Source organism: Hemitrygon akajei, chromosome 6, assembly GCF_048418815.1.
Source record: "Hemitrygon akajei chromosome 6, sHemAka1.3, whole genome shotgun sequence".
Lineage (NCBI taxonomy): Eukaryota > Metazoa > Chordata > Chondrichthyes > Myliobatiformes > Dasyatidae > Hemitrygon > Hemitrygon akajei.
In genome coordinates this window covers 62101532-62123642 of record NC_133129.1, presented here as the reverse complement: position 1 = coordinate 62123642, position 22111 = coordinate 62101532, and the positions used below count along the sequence as shown (strand labels likewise).

Here is a 22111-nt window from a genome sequence, read left to right as displayed (position 1 = left end):
CTCCACTAAAGTCTGTCATCGAGGTGCACCCCCAGGTACTTGTAGGTCCTCGCCACATCCGTGTCCTTACCATCAATAGTAACAGGGAGCAATGCAGGGAAGATTGGAGGGTAGCAAATGTTATTACTTTGTTCAAGAAAGGTAATAGAGATAACCCTGGGAATTATAGACTGGTGAGTCTTACATCAGAGTGGGCAAGCTATTAGAGAGCATTCTTAGGAACAGGATCTATGAGCATTTGGAAAAGATAATCTGTTTAATGATAAATCAGCATAGCTTTGTAAGAGGTAAGACAGGCCTCACAGCCTGATTGAATTCTTTGAGGAAGTGACAACACAAATTTAAGAAAGGTCGACCAGTGGATGTGGTGTATATAGATTTTAGTAAGGCATTTGATAAGGATCCCCACAGTAGGCTCATTCCAAAGGTAAGGAGGCATCGGATCTAGGGAAACCTTGGTTGCGTGAATTCATGCATGGCTTGCCCACGAAAGACAGACGGTAATAGTAGATGTAGTAATCATAGAATAATAGTAGTATAATAATAGTATAATAGTAGTTATATAGATGGAGCATATTTTGCCTGGAGGCCAGTGATCAGTGGTGTTCCTCAGGTATCTGTTTAATGACCCCCTACTGTTTATGATTTTTACAAATGACATGGATGAAGAAGTGGAAGGCTGGGTTAGTATGTTAGCCAATGATATGAATATTTAGGAATGATGCCAGACATAGGTCTTCTTTTTCTTTGTAATTTATTTTTTTATTGAAGTTCATCATCAAACAAACATTTCCATAAGATGTATTTCAGACATTGTACATATATATCATATAATCATATATGTCACAAATCTCCACAAAGTATTTATCTGATGTATACACTTATAGAAAAGAGTGGAAAGAAAAAAACAAGCAAAAGAAAAAAACTATGTACAAGTAGGGAGTGATCTTTCTTTTTAACAACAGATTCATTGATTTGTGAGAATAAAATCAGGCCTATGAGGTATTATGTAATTATGTAGTTAAACCATTTTTCCCAGTATGAATCAAATTGTTCCAGCTTATGATTAACAAATGCTGTTATCTTCTCCATTTTGTAAATGTCCATTGTAATTTCCATCCATGCATTTAAAGCTGGGCTCTCCTGTGATAACCATTCCCTAGTAAGAGTCTTTTAACCAGCCACCAACAGTATATTCATTAAATATTTATCTCTTTTCAACCATTCTTGAGGTATATATCCAAAATATATGGTCTTGCTCTCCAAGGGTATTTCACATTTAAAGATGTCTTGTAGGGCATTGTGTATCCCCCTCCAATAGTCTTTGATAACAGGGCAGTCCCAAAAAATATGATAATGATTTGCATTTTGATTTCCACAATTTCTCCAGCAAACAGGGAGGTTACTATCATAATAGGATTTCTGAGAGGGTGTAATAAAATATCTTATCAAGTTTTTCCACCCAAACTCCCTCCATTTCTGTGAACTGGTACACTTCCATTGATACCTCCATATTATTGTTCGTTCTTCCTCAGAAGTAATTATCCCTCCTTCCTTCTCCCAGTTTGTTTTAATGTATGAAGTCGAATGTATTTTAAGATTTGACAACTCCTTATACATGCTTGAAATGATTCTACTACCGTTATCTGAATTATATGCTTTTCTAAATAGCTCTATCAAGCATGTACTTGCCTTGGTTACATTTTTAAGCGTCCTATTAACATATTCTCGCATCTTCTAAAGAGAGAGTGGTAGGTTCGTGGAACGTGCTGCCGGGGGTGATGGTAGAGGCCGCCGATACATTACAAATATTCAAGAGACTCTTAGATGGGCCCATGGATGAAAGAAAAAAATGAGAAACTATATGTGTGTGGGGGGTAAGGGGGCGTGATTGGTTACATTGAACTTAGAGGAGTTAAAAATTAAGCAAAACATTGTGTTCTGAAAGGCCTCTATTGTTTTATATGCTATGTTATGTTCTTTAAGATTGATTCTAGGAATCAGGGAGCTGTCTTTGCAGAGAGCTGGAATGCGGTCAAACAATCAACCTGTTTTTCATTCCCTCATTCATTACTACATTCATTCAGTGCTAACTTCATTCATTCCTCCACTCTTTCATCACCACAATCATTCATTTCTTCAGTCTTTCAAATGTTTAATTGTCCATTGCTTTGCACATCTATTCATTCATTTGGTGATCCTTTATCATTGACGTGATCATCTATTAATTTGTTTACTCAGCCCTTCATTGATCAATATAGGCAAATCCATCTATTAACAGAATCATTGAGTCATGGAATTTTACAGCACAGGAAAAGGCCTCTTTGGCCCAATGTGTACATGCTGATCAATATGCCTGCCTAAGCTAGTCCCATTCACATGCGTTTGATCCATATCCCTCAAAATCTTTCCTATCCATGTAACTGTCAAAATATATTTTAAACATTGTAATTCTACCACCTCCATCATTCTTCTGGCAGCTCATTCTATCTACCTACCACCCTCCGTGTGAAAAACTTGCCCCTTGTGTCCTGTTTAAATCTATACCCTCTCACCTTAAACCCCTTCCCTCTAGTTTTTGACTCCGCTACACTTAGAAAATTGCTTTGAATATCCATCTTACCTACATTTTAGAGATAGTACTGTAATGGGTGAATTGACCCACCAACTCTGTGCTGACTGACCATGAACCATTCACTTGTACCAATTCTACATTGAACCTGTTTTCTCCCCCATCTTCTTGTCATCTCTCCCCAGATTCTATCATTCACGTATACAAGGAGCTAATTCACCAACCAACCTGCCCAGCTTTAGGATGTGAGAGGAATCTGGCGCATCCAGAAGAAACCCACAGAAGGATGTGCGAGCTCAGGGACTCGAAGTTGAGTAGCATCTGTGGGGAGAAAGGAAGTGTCGATAGTTCAGGTTGAACTCCATATCACTGGTGCGAGTTGAGAGAAGGGAAGATAGTGAGGATGAAGAAGGCGAGGGGTGAGGCAGGAGCCACTAGGCGATTGGTGGGCTAAGGAGGGGTGACAGATAATGGGCAGATGGAACCATGTGGAGAAGTGGGTGGGTGGAGTTGTGAGACAGTGGCAGTTTTAACAGGGTAGAGGGATGAAAAGTGCAAACAGACAAAATAAAGGCAGATGGAGCGAGGGCAGGAGTGTGAAGGTTTAAACATCTGCTGGAGGGAGATTAACAGGAATACAAATGCTTACCAGTGCAGGGATCTGATAAGTAGCAAAGGTGATAGTGAAACCATTAGTGGAGAGGTGAAGGGCAGATGGAACCAGGCAGGTTACTGACAGAGTATTTCTCAAATTATAAGTTGCTTGTTGGAGAACACCAGTAAATAAATAAAGTAGCAAGACATGAATGCATGAACCAATTAATCAATCAATCAAGGATGAATAATCACATTGATGGGGGAGTCAGACAATTGATCAAAAAATAAATAACTACAAAGAAATAATTGATTGCTAACCACCTTGATGTAAGAAGTCCATGAACGATGAATGAGAAAATGATGGAAGGCTGAGTGCACAACTGATTGATTGAATGTTTGACAGTGAAAGAAAGAATGGAAGGACAAAATGAATGAAAGAATAAAAGAGTAAATTAATAAATGGATTACCATAATCTCCATTTGAGGCAGTCCCTTGGGACTGAGGGTGAGTTCCACCCTGTTGTGATTCAGTTCTGCGGTGACTAGTGTGACATTGCGGTGACAATGTGGGAACTGCAGACTCTCCTGCAGGTGGGGCAGGCAGGTGTGATGTCGTAGTTAATGAGCTGGACCACCTTACTGCTGATTACTGTGTGCTCCTGACACCCTGATGTGGTAACTCTTTTGCAAATGCTCCTCCAGTTTGAGAAGTCATGGGCCACAGATTCCCAGGAGTCTGTTGGGATGTTGTTTTTTGTCCAGGAAACTTTAAGCACATCCTTAAATCTTTACCTCTTTCCTCCTGCTGACCTCTGAACGTGGAATGGAGTGCCTGTTTGTACTCATGACTCAAGTGCATGTCTAGCATGGCTAACCCAACATAGCAGCCTGGGATTTTAGAAATTAATATACAACTCAGCATACTGATGAAAAATGAATGGATAATTGAGTTCAATTAATTAATCAATTAATTAAATATTCTACTTGCCATATTAATTAATAAAAGAGTCAATCACATTGATAATAAATACATGCTGAAATAATTTATGAATGAATAAATAGGAATAAGGATGAATGAGTGAATGAATTAATGATTGACTGGATCAGTGAATGGATGAGCATCATAATGAATGGCCCAGATTGTGCCGATAAAGAACTGCCCACTACAATGCCTGCATCAGTACATTATGGATTTCTATGTGTAAAGTGAAATTACAGAACACATTAAGCCTTAGATACAGGATCAGAGTTAAGTCATTCAGCCCACCAAGTCCACTCCACAATTCAATCATGGTTAATATTTTATTTCTCTGAACCCATTCTTTCATCTTTAACCCTTAATCCCATTTATCAAGCAAGAACCTATCAACCTCTACCTTAAATACACTCAGCGACTTGGCCTCCACACCCCTATGCGGCAACAAATTCCTTGGCTAAGGAAATTCTACCTCACTGCAGATCTAAAGGATATCCCTTTAATCTGAGGTTGTGCCTTCAGCTCTTAAACTCTCCTACTAATGAAAACATCCTCCGCACATCCACTACATACAATACAATCCCTTCAGCTTTAAGTTTAGATGTGGATGCATTCTTTTTTTTCATTCTCCCTTGCACTTTGAACTGTGCTCAGAGATTTTCTGTAACTCACAGGACCAAAGAGCAGGACTTTTATTCACAATGTATACAGTGAATACAACTGGATCACATCTTTCTATACATCCTTTGTACTACCAGTCCATTACATTCCATCCTATTTCCTCCATAAGCAATGAAGTATTTGGAAGGTTGTTACCTGGGACTCAGCCAGTGTTCAATGGCAGCAGAGCCCTAAGCCACAGTCCGTTCCCCCAAAACCTTTACAGTGACGGTACTGAGGGATGTGCCAGCTGGTGGTGTTCACTTGTGGAAATCTCCTTGGCTGCGGAAATTTAAAATTTCTGCCTTTGTTTTATTTTCATCAGAGCTGATGCACCTAACATGGCCTATTCATTTAAAGGAGTCTCCCATCCTTATTAAGGTTAACATCAGTCGTTTGAATTCAATTTATTTAAAATTAATGCTCCAATTAGGAAATCAGGTGACTAAAGAAATTCAACGTGCTCCCTTTGACAATCACTAGTTTTTGTATCATGTTATCCAAATGCAGCACAGCTGGATATGGCAGCTGCTCTGCTTGTGACTGCAAGAAAGAACGGAGTGTTGCAGACACAGACCTGCACATCAGGCTACGTAACCAGTCTCCATTCCATGGACTTTGTCTACCCTCCTCACCTGGTAAAGCAGCCACACCCGCCCTGGACGTTCTCTCTCTTCCTCCTTCACACTAAACACAAACGCCTGTGAACACAAGCCACCATGCTCGAGGACAGCTTCTCTCCCTCTGCTCCACGGCTATTGATCAGTCCATTAATACCATAAGGTGGATTGGTGGTACCTATGGATCGGATGAGGAACAACTGAGAATTTACTCAGCTAAAGGTACAATTATAATAACGAATAGAATGATTAATTAAGTGGAATAATTAAAATATAGAATAATTAACCTGACGTAGATTGGGAGACTACTTCGCTGAGCACCTGTGTTCTGTCTGCAAGAAAAAGCAGGATTTTCCAGAGGCTACCCGTTTTAGTTCTACTTCCCATTCCCATTGCCCCGCCATGTCAGTCCATGGCCTCCACTACTGCCACAATGAGGTCGTACTCAGGTTGGAAAAGCAACACCTTGTATTCTGTCTGGGCAGCCTCCAACCTGATGGCATGAACATCGATTTCTCAAACCTATGGTATTTGCCCCTTTCACCATTCCCCGTTCCCATTCCCTCTCTCACCTTATTCCCCTACCAGTCCATCACCCCCCTCTGGTGCTCCTCCCTCTTCCCTTTCTTCCATGCTCTTCTATCCCCTCCTATCAGATTCCCCCTTCTCCAGCCCCTTATCTTTCACCAATCAACTTCCCAGCTCCTTACTTTAACCCTCACCCTCTTCCAGTCTCATTTCTCACCTACCTCCTTATAACTCTTCCTCCCCTCTTCCCACCTTCTTAGTCCGACTTCTCATCTTTTTTTCAAGTCCTGATGAAGGATCTGAATTGTCAAATGTTTACTCTTGTCCATAGATGCTGCCTGGCCTGCTGAGTTCCTCCAGCATATTGTGTGTGTTGTTTGGATTTCCAGCATCTGCAGATTCTTTCGTTTTTGCATTCAACAACTCCCAGGAGTGGACCTGAGTTCTCCGAAGCCAATTCACAGCTGGGGAAGTTGCATTGCAGACTACCTAGCCCATTCCTTCAGATCCCAAGAAGTCCATCTGCCCAAGTGAACACCAGGGGGCAAAGTCTACTGAAAGTTAAGAGGTTGCTGGGACACTTGCAACAGACACTGAAAGATACACTGTCACTGAGCGCCACCTGTTGGCCATGTGTGGTCACTAAATTATTACAGCTTAAAATACGCTTTTTTTGCGTCCTTTTCTCTGAACTTGATCTTGTTTATTTCTGTCACCAGGGAGTTCCAAGTAATTTAACCAGATAAAGGGTACATTGAGGAGCTCGACTCCTCCAACTGCAGAAGAGGAGAACAAAGGCTCGATTACAGGAGATGAATTAAATGGGTCTTTTGCACAATTCAGGATACAAGGTAGTAAATCAATCAGTGGCTGGATAAACAATCAAATGGTGTTTGATGTCTCTAGTCTTGCACTCATTGGAGTTTAGGAGAATGAAGGAAGGGGGCTGTAATTGAAACCTATAGAATATGGAAAAGCCTGGATAGAATGGATGAGTGGGAGAATTTAGGACCAGTGTGCACAGCCTCAGAGTTACAAGGATGTCTTTTTGAAACAGAAGGAATTTCTTTAGCTAGAGTCAGTGGAGTTCATTGCCACAGACTATCGAGTATATTTAAAACAGAGGTTGTTTAGTTCTTGTTTAGTAAGGGCATCAAAGGTTGCAGGGAGAAGGAAAGAGAATGTGGCTGAGGGAGAATAATCAACCAAGATCAAATGGTAGAGCAGACTCAATGGGCTGGAAGGTATTCTGCCCCTATGTCTAATAGTCTTACCACTGGACTGAAATCTACAGTCTTTTTCTGATCTCAGATACCTCTGAATCTTAATTTTAAGTTGGCAAAACAGATTAAAATCACTCTATTCTCAACTCATATCCATCCAACATAAATGAATGAAACACTGAGTGAAAAAGTGACCATATTAAGTAATTATTAGAACATAGAGCATAGAACAGTACAGCACAGGAAAAGGCCCTTTGCCCACTATATTACGCTGAACCAATTAAATTAGTAATCACATAGCCAACGAAACTAATCGCCTTTGCCTACAATGTCCATATCTTTCCATTTTCCTCACATCCATGTGCCTGTCTAAATGTACCTGGCACCCACCACTCTCTGTCCAAAACATTTACCTCTCACATCTCCTTCGAAATTACACTCTTTCTCCTCAAGTACACTCAGGAGGCAACAAGACATCCTGGTGACCATCAAGAGAAGTGAGGGGATTAAGAAGTCAGTGCAGGGTCCCCCGGTGGCCATTCCCCTCTGCAACAAATAGACCCCCTTTGAATACTGATGACCCATCAATTGATGGCAGCCGCTGCCAGGGCTCTGAGCCGCGACAGGGAAGAGTAAAGTCAGGCAGCACTGTAGATACAGGGGACTCGATAGTTAAGGGGGGGCAGAAAGGAGATTCTGTGGCTGCTAAAGACCATAGGACCATAAGATCCAATTTTTCAGTCATCCCAAATCCCCTGCCTTCTCCCCATACCTTTTAATGCCCTGGCTAATCAAGGACCTATCTCTGCCTTAAATGCACCCAATGTCTTGGCCTCCACAGCTGCTTGTGGCAACAAATTCCACAGATTTACCACCCTCTGACTAAAGTAATTTCTCCTCTGTTCTAAATGGACATCCTTCAATCCTGAAGTTGTGTCCTCTTGTCCTAGACTCTCCTACCATGGGAAATAACTAATATCTAATCTGTTCAGGATTAGACGGATGCATGGAAGTTGTCTTGTCTTGTATACACTGCACCAACCACCACCACTGGGCTATAAACGTGCAGGAGCAGTGTGTGGTTAAGTGCCTTGCTCAAGGACACACACGCTGCCTCGGCTGAGGCTCGAACTAATGACCTTCAGATCGCCAGCCCAAAGCCTTAACCACTTGGAGGGACTTGGACATGGTATAGGTAGGAGGGATAAGTGTTTGTATGTTTTTAATTTGCTTATTAGCTGGTTCAGCACAACATTGCGGGCCAAATGGCCTGTTCCTGTGCTATACTCTTCTGTATTCTCCAGATGCGGCCTAACTAGAGTTTTATAAACCTGAAGCATAACTTCCTGAATTTTCAACTCAATGCCTCAACTAATAAAGGCAAGCATGAAATATGCCTTCATAGCCACCCTATCAAGCTGTGCGCTCCCTCCCGGGTGCTAGGGTCTGTGATGTATCAGATGGATACAGGGTATTCTCAAGGGGAAAGGGGAACAGATAGAAGCTGTGGTGCATAATGACACCACTGACATGTACAGAAAAGGGGAAGAGGTCCTACGCAGTGAGTATATAGAGTTAGGAAAGAGGCTGAAGAGAAGGACCCACTGAAAGGTCAGTCACCTGGCCAGGCTCATTTCCTCAACGCCAGGTCCAGTACAATCCCTTTTCTCATTGGACTGTCCACATATTGATTTCCCAAACTTTCCTGGATTCACTTAACAAATTCAGTCCCGTCTAAACTACTTACATTAGGGAAGTTGAAATACACCATGACAGCAGCCCTATTATTTTTACACATTTCCTTCATCTAATGACATATCTGTTCCTCAAAGTCCCAATGGCTATTAGGGGGTCTGGAGTACAATCCCATCAGTGTCATTATAGATGGGTGGGTTAGTAGGTTTGTGGATAATACCAAGATTGGTGGAGTTGTGGGTAGTGTAGAAGACTGGCGAGGAATACAGCATGCTATCAACCAGTTACAGATATGGGCTGAGCATATGCTCACCCAGTGTACTATCTCTCTACATTTGACCTACCAGGGTGTAATACTTTACATTTGCCCCAGTTAAACTCTATCTGCCATTTCTCTGCCCATATCTCAAAATGTTCTGTATCCTGCTGTATTCTTTCTCAGTCTACCATGCTGTCCACAGCATTACTAATCTTTGTATCATCTGCAAACTTAACTAACCCATTTATCTACATTTTCATCCAGGTCACTTATATATAATGAATTCCATTTAACTGGGCAATCCGCTAATTGTGGCAGCCACTGACTTGGGACAACTTTCAAAGAACAAAAACTAATGGAGAAAATAGTCAGGCTTCCCTTTGTTTATTTGGGACACTATGCCATTTTAATGGGACGGGATACTCTGCAGATGCTGGAAATCCAAAGCAACATACACAAAATGCTAGAGGAACTCAGCAGGTCAGGCAGCATCTGTGGAAATGAATAAACAGCTGACATTTCTGGCCAAGACCCTTCTTCAAGACTGGAAAGGAAGGGGGAAGATGCCAGAAGAAAAAGGTAGGGGAGGGGGAGGAGGATATCTAGGAGGTGATGGGTGAGGCCAGATGGGTGGGAAAGGTATAGGGAATCTGCGAAGAGTGGACCATAGAAGAAAGGGAAGGAGAAGGGGATGCAGGGAGAGGTAATAGGCAGGTGAATAAGAGGTAAGTGGACAGAGTTAGGAATAGAAGAGGGGAGTATGAGGGAATTTTTTTTTACCGGAAAGAGAAATCAATATTCGTGCCATCAGGTTGGAGGCTACCCAGACAGAATATAAGGTGTTGCTCTTCCACCCTGAGGGTGGCCTCATCGTGGCACAAGAGAAGACCATGGACCAACATATCAGAACAGGAATGGGAATGGGAATTAAAATGTTTGACCACTGAGAAGATGACCTCTATTTACGACGGGACTTACCAGTGTAGAGAAAGTTGCATCAGGAGCAGCGGATACAGTAGACGACCCCAGGAGATTCATAGGTGAAGTGTTGCTTACCTGGAAGCACTTTTTTGAACCCTGAATGGGCAGGTGTAGCACTTTGGCCACTTACAGGGATAAGTGTGAAGGAAGGGAAACCTCATTCTTTGAAGAAGGAGGACATCTCTGATGTCCTACCTAGAATGAAAAGCTACTTCCTAGGAACAGATGTGACAGAGACGAAGGAACTGAGGGATAAGGAATAGTGCAAGTTGCATGCACTTGTTTGGTTTTTAGAAATTATACCCTGCTTTGAGCAAACAGTTTTTGAATAGCATCAATTGCATGTGTTTGTGTTCAAAAAATAGTGCTTTTTGTCACTGGTGGTTAGCAAGAAATAGCAGTAACATCATTCAGAAACCTTTTACTCTCTATAGTTTTAAGTATTCAGACTCTGAGATCCGAAAAGCACCCAGGAGTGAAAATAAAACAATTCCACTATTTCAACAAGTTAGGAACTATGAAGAATTTGAAGGTATCGACAATCATCTTGAATGTTACAATGAAAATGAAGATTTGGAGGGTGCAATCATCAAAAGCATTGTGAAGGCAGATCATTATCTGCACTAGGTGTCTGTGCTGATTTGTTCATTTACAGTCAATAAAAAGAATATGGCAGCATATACTGGATGAATTCCTCCATCAGTAACTATTAGGAACTAATACACAGTTTTATATTGCTGTAGTAGTATTTGTAGTGTTCTAACTTGTTCTGTATTTCATTTAAGACTTGGTTTAAATGGTAGCACATTTTTTTTGTACATCTTTTTAACTACTTCCATGAAACTTTGTCTAATTGGGGCAGACAGCTTAAATTGGGCTAAAATATACTGGGACCAATGTGTCCCAATGAACCGGAATCCACCATACATCACAAACAGCAGAGTCCCAGTACAATTCCCTGCAGAACTCTAATAACCGGCACCCAGCACTACACTCTGTCTTGTATGGGCAAGCCAGTTCTGAATCCAACCAGCCAATTCACCATTAATCCCATGCATCTTAATCTTCTGGATGAACCTCCCATGACGGACCTTGTCAAGTACCTTACTAAGATCGATGTGGACAACGTCCAGCACTCTACCTACACCAGTCTCCCTTGTCACCTCTACAAAACACTCAATCAAGTTAGTGAGACACAACCTGCCTTGCACAAAGCCATACTGGCCTTCCTTAATTAGGCCATGGTTTTCCTGCTACGGGGTGGAGGGGGGGGGGGTGGGGAGTGACCAGTCAGGACACAGCAACAGTAACTAGACCTGTGGCACTGTGGCCATCTCTGAGGCTCAGCAGGGAAGGGCAAAATCAGGCAGAGCGATAGTGATAGGAGACATGATAGATACAAGGTTGAGTTGGCGAGCTGTTTTCCAAGTGGTAGGGTTCAGAAGGTCTCACAGTGGTTGCAGAAGATTCTCAAGAAGGAGGGGGTGAGCAATCAGAGGTCATAGTGCACATTTACACCAATGACGTAGGTACAAAAGGGGGAGGAGGTCCTCTGCAGTGCATTGGCAGCGCGTCCAGATTCAGCAGCCACTCTGACTCCAACTACTGGTGGAATTGTTCACCCTTTATGTCTTTGTTATGATCAAAAGACACTGCTGGATATTAAGAATACCAGGTACTGCAAGTCCACCTCACTAGTGAGTTGTGGGATAGCAGGTGAACTCTACAACATGGGCTTATTGCATTCCGTGTCATTGCCTGCTGCAGCCACCCCCAAGGGAGACTCCGTCGGAAATGGTGCACAAGGAAGTCAAAGTGCAAGGTGTGATGGAACTTGTGTGAGGCTAAAGGCAAAACCTTTCAGACCAGCTCTCCTGTCAATTCTGCTTTCAAACACTTGATTGCTAGAAAATAAAGTAGTGACCTGTGTTTATGACTGAATCAGCATGAGAAGAAGGGCAACTACGCAGTCACCCTGACAGATATATGGCTCCAGGATGCCATGCAGCTAGATTAGGGTTTCATCTCTTTTCCAGCTGACAGAATTCCTGCAATTTCTGACAAGACCTGCAGTGGAGGTGTATGGATCTACAATAAACTCGTGTGTGAACACTTTCAGTTTAGCGTGGCACTGGTGAATCTCGTGATTTCTGGCTGGCGGTCAATGAATTGAAGAAAACAAGTAAGTGCTTTGTTAATCACACCTTTTCTGGTAAACGATCATCACAAGCAAAAGCCATGAACTTCCCTTTGGACTTGGCAATTTGATGCAGCAGAACTGAGGTGAGGTGATGGACTGGGCCTGTCGACAAGAGTGAGGAGGAATCGAGGTTCTATCGATCTAAGCGCTGGACCGAATCAGAAAGGTTGGTTACAGGCAGAATCGAGGCATGGCGTCCAGGCTCCAGAGTGCAACGAAGCGACAGAACCCGGTGCATGGATGACAATTTAAGAGCCAAGCCAAATTGTAAAGGTCAGGGTGTCAGGGCCGGGCCGGTTCAGCTTGCTGCTTCATGAAGTTTACTTGGTTCTGCGCTGAACTAAGGGTCAATGGACAGACTCTGTGGACTTCATTTCAAAATGCTATTTGCTTGTGGTTATTATTTGCACGATTTGTGTTTTTTTTCTGCATCATGGATGTTCTTTTTTTAACGCGCTCTTTTTTGTTTTTTTTTGTTTCATGGCAGCCTGAGAGGAGATGAATCGCTAGTTCTATATGGTATACATACTTTGATAATAAATGTACTTTGAACCTTGGTAGTGACAAACTAGTGTTTGCCTATGGTAGAGTTCTTAATGGTAAAGTGCAGGCCTTTATTTAGCAAGGGAGATCACTGCTATTGTGATTGTGGCTGTATGCATCCTCTACCCCCCCCCCCCAACCCCACCCCCACCCCCGTGCTAATGCTGGGGATGTGCTGCGTGAGCTGTGCAGCACCATCAGTGATTTGCAAACCACACACCCAATAGTTTCTTTATTGTTGCTGGTGACTTCATCCATACTAATTTAAAAACAGTCCTGTCTAAATTCTATCAGCATGTGACTTTTCTTCCAGAGGTGAGAACACATTATACCTGGTGAAACAAAGCTGCTTCTCTGACCACTTACCTGTTACGCTAATTTCTGTATAATGGCCACTGATTGAACATGTCAAACCTGTTCAAGGGGAGATAAAGACCTGGCCAGAAGGAGCAACCTAGGTGTTACAGGACTGTTTTGAAAACACGGACTGGAGTATGTTCAGGAAGGCGGTTAGCTAGGACCATCATATTAATATCGATGAAAATGTGAGACCTGTGACTGGCTACAGAGAGAAGTGCAACGAGGACATCACTGTTATTATACACATTTAAGTGATGCAAATCAGAAGCCATGGCTGAGAGATTGGGATGCTGCCTTCAGATTGGCAGATAAAACAGCTCTCAAGTCAGCAAGGGCTGCAATTTCCTGTGCCATTGGGAAGACAAAATGGGAATAGTCTCAGAGAATGCACCGCCATTTCTGTGACACAGAGACAAGAGGTTAGAGACATGCGGCAGGACATGATGGACTACATCCATTCTGCACATCAAAGACAGTAGCCCTGCTCTTCCTATTAGGTTAAATGTCCTTTATGCTCATTTTGCAGTACAGAACAATGTGCCGGCAAGGACGTCCCGGTTCCTCCTGAGGAGCAGGCACTCTGTATGGCCACAACTGATGTTAGGAAGACCTGAGCCAGGGTCAAACTATGTCAAGCTTTAGATTCAAATAGCATACCTGGTTGGATGCTTAGGGACGGTGCAGACCAGTTCAACATCTTCAACATCTCACTGGAAGTGTCCAGTGTCCCCTGAGGCTTTGAGGTAGCCACCATCATCCCAGTGCCCAAGAGAGTGACAGTAACCTACTTTAACAACTACCATCCAGTTGCACTGATGTCAACAATAATGATGTACCTTGAGCAGCTGGTTATGGATTACATTAAATCTCATCTTCCTGCTACATTAGACCCTTTCTAGCTTTCTTATCACTCAAATGGTCCACTGGTGATGCCATAGCCTCTGCACTCCACTGCGTCTTGTCCCAACTGGAAAATGACCCCTCAGATGGCAGGAAGCTGTTCATTGACTTCAGCTCGATGTTCAATATGATCAAACCTCAGAAGCTGGTGTGGAAACTTTCCTCATTGGGGCTGAACATATATCTCTATAACTATAACTTGACAGAAAAGCCAAGTTAGTCTGTGTTGTTAGAAACACCTCTGGTTCCATCACACTGAGCACTAGTGCACCCCAGGGCTACGTGCTCAGCCCACTGCAGTTCACACTGCTGACATACGACTCCATTTCTAGAGCCCATTCAAACCAAATCATCAACTTCACTGATGACACAATGACTGGCCTCATCAGCAATGGAGATGAGATGGCACAGCGAGAGGAGGCAGAACGGCTGGTAGACTGGTGCAAGCACAACAACTTGGGTCTCAACTTGGACAATTACAAAGTGATGGGAAGCTTTTAAAAACCAACAGAAGATAACTAAAAAAAAGACATAAGAAGAGAAAACATGAAACATAACAGTAAACTAGCCAATAATATAAAAGAGGAAGTTTTTTTCAGATATCTAAAAAGTGAAAGAGAGGCAAGAGTAGATATTGGACCACTGGCAAGTGATGCTGGAGCGGTAGTAATGAGGATAAAGAAATGGTGGACAAACTTAATAAGTATAGTGCATCAGTCTTCACTGTGGAAGTCACCAGCAGTATGCCAAAAATTTGAAAGTGTCATGGGCAGAAGTGAATATTATGAAGGAGAAGGGGCTTGGAAAGCTGAAAAGTCTGAAGGTAAATAAATCACCTGGATCAGGTGGACTGCACCCCAAGGTTCTGAAAGAAGATGCTGAAGAGAATGTGAAGGCATTAATAATGATCTTTCAATGATCACTAGATTCTGGAATGGTTCCGGAAAACTGGAAAATTGCAAATGTCAAGTAGAGAAGGATGTGGGGCGGAAGAAAGGAAATTACCCAGTTGTCTTGAATTCAGTGGTTGGGAAGATTCTGGAGCCCACTATTAAGGATGAGATTTCAGGGTACTTGGAGGCACATGATAAAGAAGGCAAAAGTCAGCATGGTTTCCTTAAGGGGAAACCTTGCCTCACACATCTGTAGGAATTCTTTAGGAAATAACAGGCAGAATTGACAAAGGAGAGTCAATGGATGTTGGTTATTGGGTTTTAAGAAGGCCTTTGACAAGGTGCCGCACACGAGGTTGCTTAACAAGATAAGAGCCCATGGTATTATAGGCAAGATACTAGCAAGATCAGAAGATTGGCCGACAAGCAGCAGGCATGGAGTGGGAATAAGGGGGGCTTATTCTGTATTCTGGTTGGCTGCTGGTGACTATCAGTGCTCCTCAGGGGTAAGTATTGGGATTGCTTCTTTTCACATTATATTTCAACAACCTGGATGACGGGATTGATGGCTTTGTGGCCAAGTTTGCAGACAATACAAAGATAAGTGGAGAAGCAGGTAGCATTGAGGAAGCAGGGAGTCTGTTGCAGAAGGACAGACAGATTAGGAGAATGGGCAAAGAAGCGGCAAATGGAATATGATGTAAGGAAGTGTATGGTCATGCACTTTCGTAGAAATAATAAAGATGTAGACTATTTTCTGAATGGGAGGAAAATTCAAAAGTTAGAAGAGCAAAGGGATTTGGAAATTTGGAAGTCGCTGTGCAAGATAGGACCTGTAGGTTGTGTGGGTGGTAAGGAAGGTAAATGCAACAATAGCATTCATTACGAGGACTAGAAGGCAAGAGCAAAGATGTGATGCTGAGGATATGAGGCATTGGTTGGAACACACCTGAAGTATTGTGAAAAGTTTTGGGCCCCTTATCTGAGAAAAGAAGTGCTGGCATTGGAGAGGGTCCAGAGGAGGTTCATGAGTATGATTCCAGGAACGAAAGGGATAAAATATGATGAGTGTTTGATGGCTCTGGGCCTGGACTTGGTGAAGATTAAAAGAATGAGGGGGGATCTCACTGAAACCTGTTGAATAATGAAAGACCTAGATATAGTGGGTTTAGAGAAAGTTTCATATAATAGGTGAGTCTAGAACCAGAGCACACAGCCTCAGAATGGAGGGAAGTCCATTTAGAACACAGGTAAGGACAATTTCTTTGGTGAGAGGGTGATGAATCTGTGGAATTCATTGACATGGACAGCTGTGGAGGCCAAGTCATTAAGTATATTTTAAGTGGAGGTTGATAGGTTCTTGATTAGTCAGGGTGTCAAAGGTTATGGAGAGAAGACTGGAAAATGGGGTTGAAAGAGATACTAAATGGCAGAGCAGATTTGATGAGCCAAATGGCCTAATTCTGCTCCTTTATCTTATAACATTCTGATCTTACGGCAGTGGGTTGCAGGCTGCTTACAAGACTTATAAGTCTAACTCTTCTCAACTACTCCCACTGCAATCTGCAGCCTGTAATTCCCCTTTAAGCAACATACTTTTGAACCATCTTAATAGACTAGCTATTTCATAATCTTCTGAAGGACTCAGCAGAATTAACTCTCAAGCATGCAGTGGATGAAGGTACATCGCCATAGCTGGATGAAAGGGAGGAGGGGAGGACTCTATACTAGACTGAAATGCCAAGCAATAAAACTTCCTCTACCCAGCATCTTGTTAGCAGATGTACAGTCACTGGAGAACAAGACTGAGGACCGAAGGGCAAGATTGCTGTATCAGAGGGAAATGAGGAATTGCTGCGTTCTGGGTTTGACAAAAACATGGTTCACTCCAGACAAAGTGGATACATCAGTAAGATCCAAAAGTTTCTTGATTCACAGAATGGACTGAAATGCTGATTGGGAGAAAGCAAAAGCTGGGGGTTTGTGTTTCAGGATAAACACTTTGTGGTGCTCAGAAATGATTTTGTCATACCTTTCTTCTCCCAACCTGGAACATCTAACAATTAAGTGCTGGCTGTTCTTCAACATCTAACAATTAAGTGCCAGTTGTTGTTCTCACCAGTAGAGTTCTCCTCCATGATTGTGACCACAGCTTACATACAGCCAAAAGTAGACAGTAATCAGTAACTCAAGATTTTGAATGCTGCCATTGCCATACAAGAAAAAGCCCATCCCAACGCACTTCAAAACATAGATGGGGACTTCAATCAGGCTTGTTTTAAGAAATCTCTGCCCAATTATCATCAGTATATAACCAGCAGAACCAGGGGTCCCACCAAACACAGCCACTGGTATATTATGACAAGGAATGTCTAGACTGCATTTCAGGAAATCTGGTCACTTAGCCATCCTTCTCCTACCAGCATACAGACAGAGACTAAAGAGCAAGGTTGCAGAGATAAGGAAAACAGAGGTGGTCGCGGAATGCAGAGGAACGGGTACAAGATTGCTTTGAGTCAGTGGACTGAGCTGTGTTCAAGAATTCATCAGAGGATCTGAGTGAATACACCAATGGATGTCATAGACTTTATAAAAACAGTTGTAGATGTGTGTGTCCCCACAAGATCATTCAGAGTCTTCCCCAGTCAGAAGCTCTGGATGAACCATGAGATCCACTATCTGCTGAGGGCCAGTGGTATTCAGGTCTGGCAACCAAGTAAGATGCAAGAGGTCCAGATATGATTTCCAGAAAGCATTCCCATATGTGAAGTGACTATTCCGGATCAAACTTGAATCACTGAAAAATGCTGGACAGCTGTGGAAGAGCTTGAATGTCATTACTCTTACAAAGTGAAACCCTGCAGCGTAGGTGACAAAAAGGCTTCACTCCTTGATGAGCCCAATGCCTTCTATATTTGTTTTGACCACCAAAGCATGGGAGAAACTTCACCAACTCCCACAACCGCGAATGACTGTGATTTCAGTCTCTTGAGGCGGATGTAAGAGTATCCTTCATGAGGGTGAACTCACAAAAAGGATTTGGCCCAGACTGGGTACCTGCCGAGTACTAAATACCTGTGCTGATCAGTTAGCAGGAGCCTTCATCAATGTATTTAACCTCTCACTTCGCCAGTCTGAGGTACCCAGTTGCTTCAAGAAGGCTTCCATTATAGCGGTGCTTAAGAAGAATGTTTAAGAACACTAGTTTTCGGTTTAAGACGGTGCTACTGGAGCTGTGTGACAGCCCACTGGTAGTTCAGAGGCAAGTGATATGACTAAAAACATTACTAATAACACATTTTCTGAAGTAAATTGTGGTCAACTATCACCACAAACAATGAAGAAGGAAGTGGAGTTGAAGCTGATTTGAAGGATGAACTATGCTGATGTATCGCAAAGCCAAAGAGCAACGTGTTCAAGATGGGGGTCACAGATGGAGTTGGTATCACTGTCGCTGTTGGAGTGAACGATTTGGAGAAGAGTTGATGCAGAAGAGTTTTGATGCCCGTCCACCTAACCCGGGAGCAAGTCTGGATCACTCCAAGTGCTGAGCCGATTTGGTGAGATCGAGAACATCTTCGGGCTGTGCAGCCCAAGCGTGTTGCTGTGCTGGGATCCGGGTCCTAGAACGAGGTACGACCTGATGCTAGGACAATCCTGATAGACCGGAAGTGAGGGTCCACCCAATTTCACTCACTCTCCTGTAATATTTACCTCCCTCTGCAATGCTGAGGCTGTAATCTGCTCCAATGGCTATTGTCTCTGTGAGTTTCGCAACGTTTTGCCCCTCTAATATGATGAACAGAGATCGAGCCTTGGGCCTACTCCGGCTGCTCCGAAAAGCAGATCTAAGGACACGATCTGGTTTGGAATGCTATTGTTTGCATGATTTGTTTGTGTGTGGCTTACCCCCTCTTTCTCAATGCAGTGGTTATGGTCTTGTTTTTTATTTGGGTTATTTGGGTTTCTTTGTGTCTGTCTGTAAGCAAATGTATTTCAAGGTGATTAATCTATACATTCTTTGATAACAAATGTACTTTGAATCTTCAATCTTGAATGTAGTAACCTGCCTCAATAACTTTTGTCCAGACACGCATCCACAGCGATGAAGCGCTTTGAGAGGTTGGTAATGAAACATATCAACTCCTGCTGGAGAAGTGACTTGGATCTACTCCATTTTGTTTACCAGCACATCAGGTCTACAGCAGATGCCATTTCACTGGCTATTCACTCAATCCTGGAACATCTGGACAGCAGCAATGCATACATCAGCGTGCTCTTTATTGACTACAGCTCGGTTTCAATACTATCATCCCCTCAAAACTAATCAATAAGCTTCAAGGTCTTGGCATCAACACGTACCTCCTTGTTCAATTGGATCCTCAACATCTTCGTTTGCAGACCCCAGTCAGATCGGATTGGCAACAATATCTCCTCCACAATCTCCATCAGCGAAGATACACCACAAGAATGAATGCTTAGCCCCTGCTCTACTCAGCTTTACTCCTATGACTGCGAGGCTAAGCTCGACTCTAATGCCATATCTAAGTTTGCTCCCAACACCACGGTTGTTGGCCAAATCAAAGGTTGTGATGAATTAACATATAGGAGGGGGATTGAAAAGCTGTCTGAGTGGTGCCGCAACAACAACCTGTCACTCAAATTCAGCAAAACCAAGGAACTGATTGTTGACTTCAAGAGGTGGAAACCAAATCCTTCAGGGGATCAAAAGTGGAAAGAATCGTGATGAGACTAAACTCAGGTTTGAAGAGCAGTACCTTATATTCTGTCTAGGCAACCTCCAACTTGGTGGCATGAACATTGATTTCTGACACTTCCAGCAATCAAGATTCAAGATTGTTTAACGTAATTTCCTGTACAGAAGTCTAAAGGAGAATGAAGTAATTGGTGTTCCAGATCCAATGCAGCATAAAAAAAATACAAAAGATAAATAACACAATAGTAATACTAAAAAAACACAGAAAATATAAATGTATAAGATAGCTTATATGCATAGATTGATTATATGCCCATAAAGTGATGCTAGGCTGTACATAAGATTATTGAATGGAAATAATCAAGTCGTGGTGGAGTTAATGGGTGGAGGTGTTGATCAGTCTTACTACTTGGGGAAGGTAACTATTTATGAGTCTGGTAGCACAAGTATAGATGCCATGTAGCCTCCTCCTGGTGGGATTGGGAATAACAGTCCATTAGCAGGGTGTCTGAAACCCTTCATGACATTACTGGCCTTTCTGTATATATGGTGCCAGTGAAGTGTTGGACAGTTTTGACTACCCGTTGTAGAGCCTTCTTGTCTCCCACAGTACCAAGCACTGATGCACCTTGTTAGGATGCTCTCTACTGAGCATCTGTGGAATGATGTGAGTATAGATGTGCAAAGTTCAGCTCCCTTCTGCCTCCACAGAAAGCAGAGGTGCTGGTGAGCTTTCTTGACTGTATAGGGTATATTTTGTGACCATGAGGGCTTGTGTGGGACGTGCGCACCCAGGAGATTAAAACTGTTTGCAGGTTCCACTGCTGTGCTACCAATATAAAGGAGGGTATGAGTGGTGCAAATCTCCTGAAGTTGATAGCCATCACATTTGTCTTGTTGACATTAAGGAAGAGATTATTTGCCTGGCACCAAGCCCCAAGCTCTTCTACCTCCTCTCTGTAGGCTGCCTCATCGTTCTTGGTGGTGAGGCCCACCACTGTCATGTCATCAGCGAATTTGACCATGTGGTTGCTCGGGAGTTTGGCTATGTTTGTGTGAGCAGAGGGTACAGCAGTGGGCTCAGCGCTCAACCCGGGTGGAGGGCAAGTGGGAGGTGGCGATATCCATGTTGAGGAGCAATTGTGCATCCTGATTAACTGGGATCTGTTGGTTAGGAAGTCCAACACACAGTTGCACAGTGGTGTATTTAGATCAAGGAGTAGGAGTTTGTTCAACTGGTGTTGAATGCTGAACTAAAATCCAGAATCAGGGCCACGTGCATGACAGGTGCTATGGTACCTGTTCTAGAGTGATTCTGTCGGTAAACATATCAGTGAGTGTCCAATGGAGCAGGAATGGAGTTTCTGATATGTGTCATTACCAGTCGTTCAAAGCACTTCATGCCAATTGGCATAAGTGCCATTGCGCGGTAGCCATTTAGTTCTGAAGGTGTAGAGTTCGTTGGTACAGGGATGATGGTGGCTGATTTAAAGCATGTGGGGACAGCAGCCTGGATGAGTGAAGTGATGCCATCTTTCTGGTGGTGGTGTACATTCCAGCTCTGGCCAATGTCAGGCTGACACAGGGCGAACTGAGCACAATGATCAGCAGTCACAAAACTGCACACCCCCATGCCTTTCCTGTCATTGTGAGGGATTTCAACCAGGCCAGCTTGAAGAACATATCACCTGTGGAACCAGAGGAGCCAACACACGAGCACTGCTGTACCACCATCAAGGACACTTACTGTGCGATCCCACACCCACTCTTTGGAAAGTCCGATCACCTGTTTCTATCGACCCATCGTCAACTGATCTAGGTTAGGCAATTCACCATGCCACGCTTAATTAATCAAAGCTTGTACTTTACTGTCTGCAAAAACATCAACTTAACTATGTTGACCTTGGGACAACAACTTAAAACATAAATTCTACTGTTCCCTCTGTGGTAATACTCACCCAGACCACTTCTCCAATTTATAACACTGAAATAAGGGTTCTCCAGCTGACCAAACAATTGATCCTTTTTCTCCCAGCACCTGGCATGGCGGCTTTCCTTGCTGTAGTTAATCTCCAGGGTTCTCATTGCTTTCTGTTCAAAGCCCCTCATTCCTTACTCTTTTCTTATCAGCTCAAATGCTGCGTTTTGATCTTGTTGGCTCTGGCCTGTCTGGCTAATATGTGTCACTTTCCCATTGGCTCTGGTCCAAGCCAGCATAATTTTATTTCCTTCCTCACAAGTAGCAACTTGTAATTAATGTCACTTTGTTCTGAATCAGAGCAGACCAGCCAGTTACTAGGCTTGGGTGAACACTTCTAGGCCCTGTTGTTGTATCCAGTAGTGCACTGAAAACCTGTGCCAACTAACTGGCAGGAGTGTTCAAGGAC

At 43.0% G+C, this 22111-nt stretch overlaps 1 long non-coding RNA gene across 1 annotated transcript in view; it reads right to left on the bottom strand.

Moving 5' to 3' along the window:
- Nucleotides 1–858: 858 nt before the first annotated feature.
- LOC140728722 (uncharacterized) overlaps nucleotides 859–22111 on the bottom strand; it is a 33534-nt gene continuing 12281 nt past the window's right edge. Inside the window, exons 3-4 of the long non-coding RNA XR_012099166.1 lie at nucleotides 5441–5603; nucleotides 859–2893 (exon numbers count right to left, since the gene is read on the bottom strand). This is a non-coding gene — a long non-coding RNA (uncharacterized lncRNA). The remainder of the gene's footprint in view (nucleotides 2894–5440; nucleotides 5604–22111) is intronic.